This window comes from Amphiura filiformis, unplaced genomic scaffold (assembly GCF_039555335.1).
Source record: "Amphiura filiformis unplaced genomic scaffold, Afil_fr2py scaffold_60, whole genome shotgun sequence".
In the NCBI taxonomy this organism is placed as follows: Eukaryota; Metazoa; Echinodermata; class Ophiuroidea; order Amphilepidida; family Amphiuridae; genus Amphiura; species Amphiura filiformis.
In genome coordinates, this window is record NW_027305524.1 from 39,564 (window position 1) to 55,000 (window position 15,437).

At 36.6% G+C, this 15,437-nt stretch overlaps 1 long non-coding RNA gene across 1 annotated transcript; it reads right to left on the minus strand.

Moving 5' to 3' along the window:
• Positions 1-954: 954 nt before the first annotated feature.
• LOC140144510 (uncharacterized) lies at positions 955-6,662 on the minus strand. The gene is made up of 3 exons (XR_011857895.1): positions 6,535-6,662; positions 3,306-3,385; positions 955-1,152 (listed from the first exon to the last, which is right to left on the minus strand). It is a non-coding gene; the product is annotated as an uncharacterized lncRNA (long non-coding RNA).
• Between the last annotated feature and the right edge of the window lie 8,775 nt (positions 6,663-15,437).

Sequence of the window (15,437 nt, forward strand, 5' to 3'; positions counted from 1 at the left end):
GACTATCATATCTGTTCAAAATATATATTCAAGTGCAAGGAACCACATCTGGTTTCTTTATACGAAATCATTTACGGGAGATATTCATCATTTTCCACCCCGGTATCCAAAGATTTATCGTCTGAATATCAATAGTGCATAGCACATTTACGTGTATCGATCCCGTGTATTCATTTCAGTGTCTCTGGTTGTATAATGTAATTATTAACCGGGCGATGTCGGTGTGTGGCGTGCGGGACGGTGATCTACACAACAAACGATCGTATCATAACACGACCGAAGGGGTGATACATATTGGCAACATCGGCGCTGGTACTAGTAAATTCCAATTTTCTTTGTTTTGCCTTATTTGTTCGGCTCAAAATTAAAAGGGGTTGTATATGAGAGTAAAAGCTAACATTTTATGGCAAAGAAATATAAATTTATTTTGTATAAAAATGTTATAATATGGATTTAAGCTTAAATTTGGTCTGCAACAGGGTGTCATCGTCGAGTTCACGGGAGTTTCTTTTCCGGTTTTCAGTGGCGTAGCCAGCACTTTTTCAGAGGGTGGGCAAATGGGAGGCAACTTTCGAGGGGGGGGGCGAATTTGACGAAAATAGACAAAAATGGCCTAAAAGGTACAAAACAAGAATGGTCAAGAAGGTGGCAAGGCCGTCCACTTTGCCCCCTCCCGGCTACTTGGCTACGCCACTGCCGGTTTCACCAGAGGGCCGTATTATATAAGCTCATTTGGCTTTTAGCTTATGCAAAAAGTAACATTCTTAAACTAAAAGCTACTAAACGACGACAAAAGAGATTTTAATGTGGCCACTCAAACCAAAACCAGAAGCGTATAACTTTGAATTTCTCCCAAATGAAATATCAAAATGTTTTATCTACGAACCTTAATAATATTAACAAATTTGTCAATAAAAGGACCGAAACAATGTGAAAATAGATTCCTACCATTGCAATTCAAGTCTCCAAACAACGGACTATCCACGTACTTCTTGTACTCAGACCATTCAGTAGTGTCTACGTTGAATCCTCTAAGTTTGATGCTTGTACAACTACATGGATCCTTATCGGACAAAAAACATCGCCAACCATTTTGTTTATCTCTCCCTTGGCCAACTTCACAGATGTGTGCGCGAACATGGATCCCATTTTCTGAAAATTGAATTTTATTTTCCTTTAATTTATTCTTAAAGAATGGAAACAAAATTTCCTACCGAATTGACCCCCTTTTCCAAGGGGGAAATTATAACAAAGCAAAACAATAGAACTATTATACTGCGCATAAAAAGTATCCGTATACTTACAACAAAAGCAGTATCTTAAAGACACTAAATCTTAATGCTTTGCGTGCTAGCCATGCGCTTCAATGGAAAAAGTTCAAGTTTTGAAATATTTTCTCAAAATATCAAGAGCTATCTTAAGAACTACTGGATCAATACTAGGCGTGTTTGTACTCATTTTAATGCATTTTTCATGCTGATTCCGAATATAGTCATGAAAATTTACATTTCTGAAATTTTTGAATTTGCAATAATAAAGTAATCAATAGATGAATAATCTTATCCTGTGTATATTTTAACACCTTATTCGGGACGATCCGAATTACCCCCCTGATATTTTACCAATTTGAATGAAAAAGAGAGCATTTCAAAAGTGACAAATTTGGGATATTTTCTCCTTCATGGAGTTTGGTAACGTACATGCGATAAATATCAGTATTGATTTATTCTATTCAGCAATATCAAGGATTACTATCAAACTTCTCACAGCTAATAGTTATAGTTGCCTTAGTGGTATTGCAATGGTAGAGTTTCACAACCAGGAAGTTCCGGGTTCGATTCTCAGCTCTGCCTTAAGGCTGGGAAAAAATTGCAATTTCTGAACTGCGAACTTTTTTGGCTCGCGATCTGAGCTAATCATTTTCTGATGGATGTGTCTCTTATAAGCACATTCCCTCTAGAATCCAAACTTTGAAACACATGATTTATTTAAGATAGCCTTAGCTGTTTTGACATTTCGGTTGTTATTATTGGACTCATTACCAACGGCCTTCTTTTATTGTTAATATGGAACGATGAAGCGACATGGAAGCGATCACTTTTAACCAAATGAATTGGGTTGGGTTTCTTTAAATATCATTAAGAAACAAATTATCTGGTCATATCTCAATCGCCAAACTCTAACGACAAAGGTATGACCCGTAGTCATCATAATAATCACATACAATCACGTTAAAAATTGATGTTAATTGCATTTATACGTGATGCTGATAAGCAATTAAGCCAAGACTATAGGTCAATGTTCAATATTGTATTTAAATTCCATATCAAGATCACTATTGTTTACACACCCACACTTCTTACACTCTCCAACGTTCTATGAAAGGCGAGGAGAGGAAGGTTGTTACAACTCCAATCCTCCCTAGGGTTTTGTATTTTTACTCATTTCACTTTTTTTAATCAGCCCTAAAACCATCGTCTTTGAAAATGAACAGCTATTAAAAGCCATATTATAACATTTGCTGAGGAGGACGCCCTCACAGATTTTTTAAAATTCATTTTTTACACGATTATATTGTACTTTATTAAACCAATATACTCTGCAAAAATCAAGACTCTAGATGCTGTAGTTTTGTCAAAATCCGAGATTTTGAATAAACCGCCGGAACCGGCGTTTTATTATTACGATGGAATTATTAGTCGAACGCATACATGATGTTCATAACACACAGTACGTACACGGCGTGCGGGACGGTGATCTACACAACAAAGGGTCGTACCATAACATGACCGAAGGAGTGGTACGTATTGGCGACATATGCGCTGATAGTAAATTCCAATTTTCTTTGCTTTGCCTGAGTTGTTCGGCTCAAACATAAAAGGGGATATATCTGACAGTAAGAACTAACATTTTATGGCAAAGAAATGCTAATCTATTTTGTATGAAAATGTTATAATATGGCTTTAACTCTGGCATTTACCCTATACCAATACCATGAAAATGAGGAGTATTGCTGAATACTTAATCAAAACAATAATAAACCAAATGTTGAGATGGACGTGATATGGGGATTTAACTATCTCCAAAGGATGTGGACTGCAGACGACAAGTTAAAAAATGAGAAATTCACAAATTTCAGAATTGTAAATTTTTATGACCATATTTGGAATCAGCATGAAAAATGCTTTAAAATGAGTACAAACAAGCCTAGTATTGGTTCAGCAGTTCTTGAGACAGCTTTTGAAATTTTGAGAAAATATCGCAAAACTTTTATGTTGAAGCCTATGGCTACATGTAGCACTTACCTGGCAGAACGCAAAGCAGTTGTAGCATTAGTACAACGTTGTACCGATTCATCAAGTGGGATATCCACATGATTAACGAGCTGGGAAAGAAAATAATTATATATTAGAATCAGACTTCCCAATCCCAAACATTAATAATAATACAAACAATTTACAGCAGTTTCAGCATCAACAACCCAAGTAACACAAAATGTCAAAACCTCAACCGTTGTCATTTCTGCTATTCGTAAGTTTGAAATAAGTGCTGACCCTATGCATAATATTGATGTAAAGTATTAGTAGCGTAGCCAGCTTTTTAGTGTGAGGGTCAAAACCAAATTTTTATCCCCACTTCTCAATTTTTGTGCCATTTTTAGTCATTTTAATGACACTTTACTCTTTTGCCGTCCCCATTTTCATCCCTGAATTTCAGGGGTGGCAACCCCCCCCTGCTACGCCACAGAAAGAAGTGTAACACTTGAAAAATTGGCTTACCCTATGGGAATAGTAATCGCCATTTTAGTTTGGATTGTGAATTGTTAAAGATTTGACTCGATAATATGAGATGATTTTAATGATTAAGGGGGTACTACACCCCTGGCCAATTTTGTGCCTATTTTTGCATTTTTCTCAAAAATTATAGCGCATTGGCGCAGTATAGGTAGTTGCCTTAGTGGTAATGCAATGGTAGAGTTTCACAACCAGGAAGTTCCGGGTTCGATTCTCAGCTCTGCCTTAAGGCTGGGGGAAAATGCAATTTCTGAACTGCTAACTTATTTGGCGCGCGATCTGAGCTAATCATTTTCTGATGGATGTGTCTCTTATAAGCACATTCCCTCTGGAATCCAAACCAGGTTCCCGCCCTCTTTACACCCCTTAACTTTTTAATCGCTTCAAATACAGTCGGGGTTTGAACTGCTGCAACAAGTTCAATTAGATTATTTCCATCTTAATTAAACCCTGTGTCTCAAAGCTGCCGCGCGAGTTAGTAAAATCGTGCGCGTAGTCCTCTTTGAAAATCAAGAAATTCATTTTTTTTCACAAAAAGGCAAAACTAAAACTGAAAATTCATATTTGATTTCAAGTCTTCGGGTTTTTTTCCTGCACATTTTGGACACGAAAATAATAAAAGAGAAGAATAATAGTTTGTAGCAGTGACTTTTTTGTCTACTATTCCAACATTTGCAACATTGGATACTTTTTGCACAAAATGATTGTCCGAAATCCTGTACTGACACATAAAAAATACAGTAAAAAAATAAAGTAAAAATCACCGCATTCCGCATTAGGTTTTCAATTTCTCACAAACTTTGAAACACATGATTTATTTAAGATGGCCTTAGCTGTTTTGACATTTCGGTTGTCATTATTGGACTCATTACCAACGGCCTTCTTTTATTGTTAATATGGAACGATGAAGCGACATGGAAGCGATCACTTTTAACCAAATGAATTGGGTTGGGTTTCTTTAAAGATCATTAAGAAACAATGTATCTGGTCATATCTCAATCGCTAAACTCTAACGACAAAAGTATGACCCGTAGTCATCATAATAATCACATACAATCACGTTAAAAATTGATGTTAATTGCATTTATACGAGTACGTGATGCTGATAAGCAATTAAGCCAAGACTATAGGTCAATGTTCAATATTGTATTTAAATTCCATATCAAGATCACTATTGTTTACACACCCACACCTCTTACACTCTCCAACGTTCTATGAAAGGCGAGGAGAGGAAGGTTGTTACAACTCCAATCCTCCCTAGGGTTTTTTATTTTTACTCATTTCACTTTTTTTTAATCAGCCCTAAAACCATCGTCTTTGAAAATGAACAGCTATTTAACTCTGGCATTTATCCTATACCAATATCATGAAAATGAGGGGTATTACTGAATACTTAATCAAAACAATAATAAACCAAATGTTGAGATGGACGTGATATGGGGATTTAACTATCTCCAAAGGATGTGGACTGCAGACGACAAGTTTTTAAAAAAATGAGAAATTCACAAATTTCAGAATTGTAAATTTTTATGACCATAGTTCGAATCAGCATGAAAAATGCTTTAAAATGAGTACAAACAAGCCTAGTATTGGTTCAGCAGTTCTTGAGACAGCTTTTGAAATTTTGAGAAAATATCGCAAAACTTGGACTTTTATGTTGAAGCCTATGGCTACATGTAGCATGCAGAGCATTAAGTATAGGTTACTTACCTGGCAGAACGCAAAGCAATTGTAGCATTAGTACAACGTTGTACCGGTTCATCAAGTGGGATATCCACATGATTAACGAGCTGAGAAAAAACAATTATATATTAGAATCAGACTTCCCAAACATTAATAATAATACAAACAATTTACAGCAGTTTCATCATCAGCAACCCAAGTAACACAAAATGTCAAAACCTCAACCGTTGTCATTTCTGCTATTCGTAAGTTTGAAATAAGTGCTGACCCTCTGCATAATATTGATGTAAAGTATTAGTAGCGTAGCCAGATTTTTAGTGTGAGGGTCAAAACCAAATTTTTATCCCCACTTCTCAATGTTTGTGCCATTTTTAGTCATTTTAATGACACTTTACTCTTTGCCGTCCCCATTTTCATCCCTGAAAATTTCAGGGGATGGTAATCCCCCCCCCCCCCGCTACGCCACAGAAAGAAGTGTAACACTTGAAAAATTGGCTTACCCTATGGGAATAGTAATCCTCATTTTAGTTTGGATTGTGAATTGTTAAAGATTTGACTCGATAATATGAGATGATTTTAATGATTCAGGTGGCACTACACCCCTGGCCAATTTTGTGCCTATTTTTGCATTTTTCTCAAAAATTATAGCGCATTGGTGACAAGTAGGCTAAGGTATGTATATTATAGGGGCAAGGACTACAACTACTGCACTGAAAATTCAGCAACACAAGGCAAGTAGTTATTGATTTATTGATCAAATATTGGTTTTCCCTCATTTTTGACTGTAACTCCACAACTGTTGTCTGTGTTGAAACAAAATTTCCAGTGCAGTAGTTGTAGTCCTTGCCCCTATAATATACATATCTTACCTGTCACCAATGCGCTATAATTTTTGAGAAAAATGCAAACATAGGCACAAAATTGGCCAGGGGTGTAGTACCCCCTTAAAGACAACGAATATGCAATAACCTTGATCAACGCTAAAATTGATAAAAACCATTGCGTTATTCTGACCATGATCGAAATTCGAAAATACGAAGAAAATTGCAAAACTTACTTTTATCTAAGACTTGCTCCATGTAAATCGGTTTCTTGTCTTTCCTACAATTTCAGACAAAAGGGTTTGGTTGTCAGGCACAACCAAAATGACGCTGTTAACACGATAATAAGCCGTTCACGATAATAAGCCGTTGCTTGATTATATTTATATTTATATCTATATTTGCTTTTTCTAATAAAAAATATAATGACAAAAAATATAATAAGCCGTTGCTACTAATTACACTTCCGCATGCGCGGAACATTTTATGATCAGGATTGGCTTTATTAGTGATAAAAGGTTTAGGCCTGTATGTTTTTAGAATGAGGTTGCTATGATAGAAACGTAGCTTATACTCATCAGTGAAAATAAGGATTGGGGAATAGTATACAAAATACAACATGTTTTGAGGGGAACTACTGAAAACTACTGGTCCCTCGGCGTTGGCTGATTTTTACGCGGGTGTCGACTGCAGACGACATGTTAAAAAAAATTTACAAATTCAAAAATTTCAGAAATTTAAATTTTCATGACCATATTTGGAATCAGCATGAAAAATGCATTAAAATGAGTACAAACAAGCCTAGTATTGGTTCAGTAGTTTTTAAGATAGCTCTTGATATTTTGAGAAAATATTTCAAAACTTGAACTTTTTCCATGGAGGCGTATGGCTAGCACGCAGAGCATTAATGTTTCCTATCCGCTGGCGCATCGGGAACCAGTAGTTTCACCAAAACATGTCGTATTTGTATCATATTCAATTACATTTTTCTCGATCATGATCATTTTGGGACTTGAGAGGTTGGCCTTTCTTATCCTTGCACTTTTTTATCATTTTTTTCTTTGCTCTCCATGCAAACCAGCATATTCAAAAGCTTTTCAGCTTTGCATGAACAGTTTGCTTGATCCTGTTCACATCAGGACCGAGAATGCGCTTGTACCCATTCCATCTCTTTGGAATTGCATAGTTTGGGAGCACCTATAATGGCAAATGAAGCATCCCAGCTTTTCTAAAAGAGCGAGTTACCGAAAGTCCGGTAAGATCATGAGGAGAGTAGCCGAGATCTGAGACCAAGCTCAACACAACTGTTCAGAAGATTAATGGTCATTGACCTCTAAACCAATCAGCAGGGAAACTAAAATCAATACCCGGGGTCGATACACGTGTATGTGCTATGCATGATTAGATATTCTAAACAAGCAGTCTTGTACTTGAATATATGTTGAATGAACATGATAGTCGATTAGTCGTTATCGAGCGTGCGTTTTGAACTCAAAAACTGACAAAATTCAGATTTTATATGTGCAGAACAGACAAAATTGACAGCTGCCCTCATTCGTAAACAATCGGGGTAACGAAACATTTCACGTTACAAGCGCAATGTGGACCACTGGTGGAGGCAGTCTAATGCAGATGACGTACCAGGCTCACTGAGATATATCTACAGAGGTCAGTCACCGGGCTATTGTCAATAGCCTTAGTCGGATGTCCCTCGGCCCATTATGCGTCTAAAAACTATTTTCAAAAAATAAAGAAATACATAAGAAATGGTAAAATTTTTATGAAACTCTAACGATTACATTTCAAGCTAAGATCCCATTGGGCGCCCCATTATTTTTTAAATGAATTTTTATTTTATTTTATATCGCATGGACCATCATATCTCGCATTGCAGAGTCTACCTTTATCATGTATATTGTACATAGTCAAAGTCCACTGGTATACGTGCAGCTTGGAACGATTGATGACGGTACGTGCAAGAACACACTAAAATAATAGGCGAGAATGGGCTGTTTTTATACTTATAAAAGTATTTACTGAAGAAGATCTAGCTGTTTTACAACGCTCTTTTGCTTGACATGTCATTGCTACATGTGTTTAAATCGAATAAAGACAAACGTAACACTCAATACCATGCCTGTAAATCGATCACGCTGTAGACGTTTCGCAAGTCAGACACCAGTTCGAACAAAGGTCGTTATTGTCCAGGTGCCGCCCTGCGTTACTCTATAGGTAAGTGCTGACTTTATTTTTGAATGTGACAATAATGTGCGATTTTAATAAAGAATATATTCTTATTTGTTAAATGTTAGTTTTCCTGATCACATTATGTCCCCTTTTAATTTCGAGTCAATTAAAGGAGGATTTCGTGATCCTAGCATCCTCTTTTTATGACATAGATATCCACAAAAAAAAGCTTATTTCCAACATTTCAGTTGATTCCGATTTTGCGTTTGCGAGTTATGCATGATTATGTGTATTACACTGCTCCATAGACAATGTGTTGTAATTTCGTTCTGGTGCACCAGAACGAAATTCAAATTTGGCGATATTTTTGCTAAACGAATTAATCTGCAAGAAATATTTGGTACATAAACATTATGTAGCCAGAGGTATCCAGTGGTGTAAAAATCTCAACTTTTTTTGGGAAAAGTGGGGGGATGAGGCTGTGGATCACGAAATGCCCCTTTAACACACGGTTGTTTGATGTTATCATTTTCTTACCAAATATAAATTCTATTCGAATTTTTTGGCTTGCTCTCAATAAGTGAGGTATGGTATCGATTCGCTATGAATAATTTATATCAACTCTTACTTCAATCGAAACTGCTGAAGAGAGTAAAAACGCCCCCTAGTATGGTCACGACGGCCGGAAGTGGGTCAACTGTGATCCCACCAGGCAGCAGTGATTTATTTTTCCAAGAAAGTCTTCTAATTTGATAAGGGAATAACTATTTGCTATAGTAATGTCGAAATTAGGACTTATTGGCAATAATATGAGGGAAATGTGTGACAGATATAATATATGAAATACAAGTAGTATTTGAAGTCACAATAACCTTTGCACCTCACGTGACCTTGCATCATGGCGCCATATTTGTCTGTGTGTTGGTATTCGCGTCCTCGTGTGAAAAATATCACTTCGCTAATCAGATATAATGGTACTTGGCTCCCGGCATAGAATTATTGATTTTATAATCAATAACGAAAATCACACTACGGTGTTAGAGTAAAGTAAACCAAAAATTAGGAAGTCTGATTGAGGTCAAAGGTTCCAGTGACAAAAACCTTTGCACCTCACGTAACCCTTAATCATGGCGCGTCCATGTGTGAAAAAATATCAATCTGCATTAATCAGGCATAATGGTACTTGGCTCCTGGCATGAACATGACGAATTATCGATTTTATAAGTAGATAAAGAAAATCACACAAACTTGACTGCGATGTTAGAGTACTGAAGCACCAATGAACCAAAAATTGGGCAAGTCTGACTGAGGTCACAGGTTGCAGTGACGTGGATTCCCGGGAAATCGCGCGGACCAGAATTTTAAGATTCGCGACGGTTTACATGTGGTCAATTGTCATTTGTATACTCGATTGTTTATCTTTGTCAATTCACATCTCTTTTAAATGCTGATAAATCGTGGTTTACCGCACATTTGTTAGAATTCAATATTTGCAGACGTGGTGATGCAGCAGAATTTGACACCACCAGATTTAGCTAGATTTCACTGAACTCGGGTCTTTAGATGCTAAAAAGTCACATACAAATTTGAACTTTAAACACAATAGATTGAACGGTTACATTTATTTTATAACAAAATTGTATACTGTGGACAGCCAATCATATAACAGCTATTTAATTTCGATATTTAACATAGAATTCGAGACAAACTCTGTCTACAGATATTATTAGCCCCCTCTAGGAAGGTCACGACATCATTTTAATAACAATATGCTTTTAAAATAAGAATTGAACACATGCTAATGAGCAATTGTCACATCTTGCTTAAATAATCCTTGATATTAGTGCCGAACAATATCGGATGCCACCGGCCTGTTCCGAGTTTCAAGTTTCTGAAGGCGCACTTGGATGAGTAATCTGACCAATAGTTGCTACTCGAATAACAAAGCAACGATTAGAGTACCGGTGAATGAACATCAGTCTAAACGCAGGACAACCGTTCTTTTGTTCTGCTTAGTCGCGCTAAAAGTGGATCGGTACATGTTAAAATCAGCACAATTCCGAGATACACCTTTTGCTATGAAATTTATTTTCTCGGTCAAATATAAAGCAAAATTTTTTTTTTTCAATAATATAAAATAAAAACATAGTGCTTGGATGAACATTTTTTAAATCCTGGTGTTAAAATTAAGCATCAAATTGTGTCTTTTAGTGTGATATTTTTGATTTTTATAGGCCTTTAGTTCGCCCGTGAGCTTTTTACAGAATTCATTTTTTAGCGTCTCAAACTAATATAGTTTGCTAAAGAAAGATATTTCCCACCTCTGTAAAGCACATCGTGTGGGTCTATACATTATAGTTTTGTCAGAATTTCCGTTTTATTTTACCTTTTTCCCTTCATGCTCCGAAATGTCAAACTCAGTACTCTATTTCGAGAGCAACCAGCAGAAATAATCGATATTTCAATTGTTGTCAACCAGGTCCCTTTTCCATTGAAAACCAGGATTGCCTGACCAGCGATTTGGTAGCCCAAATAACCCAATTCTGGTAAATGAGGTGAATTTTGGAAATTTGCTCCCGTGATAGCCTGCAATTTCAATTTATAGGGGCTATGGATTCCATGATTATGAAAACCATTTTGTCTGTTTCTTTATTTGTTTGTTTGTTTATTTACCTAGGATGAGGTCCATGGGAAAATCCAAACCTAGCAAAATTCGCGTGTTATTAGAGGGGATTTTAATTTTATGTCCCTCCTATCTCCAGGTGAATTTTGAATGACCCCCCATCGCGGGTTGGCATTTTCATTACACCCTTCAGACTTGCGTTCGGGTTTGTGTAGGCCTATTTGTCATAATTTAGCGCTATAGGACCTACTTTCTAAATGTATAGCTATAGCCGTGCTATATAAATATTATAAGGTAGGCCTACCGGTATGTAATATTATGTAGGCCTATGGGGGTGGGGTGGGTACTCAACACATTTGAACCATGACTTACAATGCAAGGCTCATTGTTGCCATAAATTATTTTTCCTTTAGGTCATTATAATAGGTTGTTATAAACTTCCATGTTTAACCTTGTATTGTTTTGGCTGCTTCATTATGACTTTCGGTGGCCAGCAATCACAAACAAAAGGCACTATACCCAGTCACCTTCATGACAATTGAAACACTAGGTAATTTCTTTGCTATATTGAAGTTCTGGCAACACTGTATCCAGGCCGCAATATTTTTTTCCGTAGTTAACATTTGAATAGGAGAAACTTATAATGCATAATGTACATGTATAGTGTTACATGTATTATAGGCTAGGTTCCACCACATTGCGATTAATTTCTTCTTACTTAACAAAAAGAAATTAAATACATTAGATTTAAAATTCTACCAAAGGATTGATCGGGGTTCGAACCAACAACCTATGTATGCATAGTCAGACGCTTTACCACTGTGCTACGAGTAGCTCTGCAAGAAATGCGTCTGTTTAACATACTTATTGATTACGGAATAAAGCGCAAACACACGATATACTATTACTAGTGAATACGGTATAATCTCCGATCAATATTAATAGGTATATAATTGCCTAAACAGGCTCCCTATTCAAATGTGAACTACGGTAAAATAATTCGCATCCAGGCCGGGCACCCAGAGATATCGATCCATAAATGCTAGTATTTCACGCGTGGATTTGAAAATTTGTGAGCTGGTAGTCAAAAATTATGGAATCAAAACGGAAATTCTGACAAAACTATGATATATCGCTCACGGTGATGTGCGTTAGAAAGTTGGGAAAAATCCTTCTTTAGCGAACTATATTACTTTGAAAAGCTAAAAGGTTGATCCAAAAAAAGGCTCGCGGGCAGAGTTGAAGCCTATCAAAATCGAAAATCTTACACTAAATGACTGAATTTCACGACTAAGTTTAACACTAAGATTTGAAAAAAATACAGTATCAAGCATTACAGTTTTTCCTGACATTTACTGAAAAAATGAAAATTACTGCTTTTCATTTGACCGAGAAAAAAAATTTTACACTGAAAAGGTGTAACTCAAAATTTTGTTCATTTGAATACCAAATTCGATCGTTTGTATTGCCTTATTAAATGACTGAGTGAGCCTTGCAGAACAATAACAATCGGTTGTCCTGCGTTTAGACTGACATGGGGACAATGAAAGGGCAGCGGAATTTCCCCGAAACATAGCCATTTTTTTTAAATTCTGTATCACCTTAAATAAATTAGTAAAATAGGTAACAGCCAGGTCAATAATCTTTCACTTCTGCACTTTTTTTCTATAGATAGTATTCGTATGCAGGATAAAAATGGGTCCGAAATCATATAACAATTTTATGACATGCATTGCTGCAATACAAACCATATTGGAGGATGTACTTCCAAGTCTTCAACATGCAATTGATATTTGGCATGATCATACAAAACAAACTATTCAGCCCTGTGTCAGTCCTAACCAATGTCCACAAAACAAGAAACCCTCCATCAAAAACAAAGCGTGTCAGGGATGCATTGACTGGGTGGCAGACATCGAAGCTCAGGTTTACCCATCGTATGGATCTCTGCAATGGACTAATGTCAATCCAACGTTATTCAACAAAGATCCTTTGGAAGTCATCAAATTGTTTGTGCTTCGGATACCAGCCAAGAAGACTTTCTCAAACTTGGCGGATTTTGATGCAGCTTCATTACTCATGATTATGAGTAAATTCAAGGGATTTCACGGTGGCGATCAATCTGTATTTGAACAAATAATGAAGGTAAAAATTGTATAAATTCAACATAATTGTGATTTCGCGTCATTGTATACAAATGAAATATTCTTTGGTACAAGTAAAATGAAATGTCAGACAAACTCATGCTGCTACCTATTTGGGCATGTGGAAAGAAAGAAAGAAAGAAAGAAAGAAAGAAGGAAGGCAGTGGCGTAACGAGCGGGGGGGGGCAGGGGGCTGGAGCCCCCATTTTGAACTCCTTGCCCCTGTTTGCCCCCTCCAAATGAAAAAAGTTAAAGTAGGCCTACTTCTGAGAGTTATTAATTAACCTCATATCTGGTCATTTTAACCTTAAAAACACAAATTTTTGCGCGCTTCGCGCGCATTTATTCCACTTTTTTACCATATGTCACCAGTTTAGCTTCAATATGCCAAACATTTTCCCATACACTTCTTTTGTCGCCAAAAGGTGCTGGATTCCTGCCCCCTCATTTATTATGTTTGCCCCTCTTGCCCCCCCCCCCTGAAAATGTCTAGTTACGCCACTGAAGGAAGGAAGGAAAGAAAGAAAGAAAAAAAGAAAGAAAGAAAGAAAGAAAGAAAGAAAGAAAGAAAGAAAGAAAGAAAGAAAGAAAGAAAGAAAGAAAGAAAGAAAGAGTGAGGGAGAGAGAAAGAAAGAAAGATTATGAAAGAAAGAAAGGAAAGAAAAGAATAAAAGAAAGAAAGGATGAAAGAAAGGAAGGGACAATATATAGTCAGACACCCTCTGATTATTTTGAGAACTGTGCATCATACACGGATTGTACCTAGTTGAAATATTTGTTATTCCTTACAGGTATTCCATATTCGAAATATCTTACCTCATTTGGAGGTAAAAAAGAAATTACAGCCTAATGACCAGACGTTTAACGCATTTTTGGCGCGAAATAACTGAAATTTTGAGTTATGTTATACCTTTACAGGTTTTTTATATTCGGAATATGCTTGCTCATTTCGAGGTAAGAAACAAGCTTCAACTTGATGATATGACATTTAACGCATTTTGGAAAGACATCACAGATCTCGTAGACGGACTTGAAAGTTTAGGACGTCAGTATTTCACACAGCAATCAGCAGATGAATTGCGCAACAAGTTGATAGAGGTACGTCTGACGTAATTCGCCGTAGAAGTAGTGATGTAACTAAATTAATTACCATAACAATGGGTTTACACTATTTCTGAATGTATTGCCCTGCACTATACTTACGCCGTTCGTCTGCATTGCATATACAGGCTATCTCTGAAAGATCTGTATCGTTGGAAACAGAGTGAATGTTTTGGACATTTTAACTCCCAAACCAAACATAACTAACCCAGCAAACACAGAACGTTTTCGACATTATTCGCAAAGGGTTAGAAAACGTTTAAATGTCGTGTTATATAAAGGGCGTATAAAGGGTATAAAACGTTTTTATATCATTCAAAAACATTTTTGATAACGTACTGCAAATATTCTAACATTCGTAAGTTTCAAGGTCGCCAATTGCTTCTAACACCGAAACTTACGTCGGCTTTGGGCGTAAGTATGTCTATGTATAAAGATTCATACGCCGGGACCTATAATTAAAGCAGTTTTCTGGGGTTTGAATCAATAATTTTGGTTGGTATTTTGTGAGGAATGTGATCTTATATCAGCCTTGCAAATAATGTGTCCTTTGAAATAACGCGCAAGTGCACAAGTAAACCGTTGGTCTATTATTGCATTGCCATGAAATTGATCTATTTGAGAGATTTGACATTTTATGTATCACTGCAATTGCAATGACATTTCTATTTCATTTTGTGTCGGTTATTAATTTCAGATTAAGACAAATATCACCCCCTACACCCAAGTGCATATTGATAAGGATACCGTGCACCCTATCGGGAAAGATATTATTCTTCAAATGAAGCAAGAGGAATCGCTACAGACGAACAAAGCCTCTCTATCAGGTGTGTAGCTATTGCAGAAATAAACATGTGACCCATTTTCAGAAGCCCCGAAACACGCCAATATTTCACGCTATGAAAATGCGCATGTTATCTAGTGAGCTAAAAATTACAAGGTTCTAACAGGTGAAAGTGCATAGGAACAATGCCGGAAACTACGTCATGCTAATGTTCGACCTAGGCTACATATTTTTTAACGCATGCGTGTTCGTCAATACAGCTTTAGTCTCCTCCACCTTCGCAACACGGTACGTGGTGTG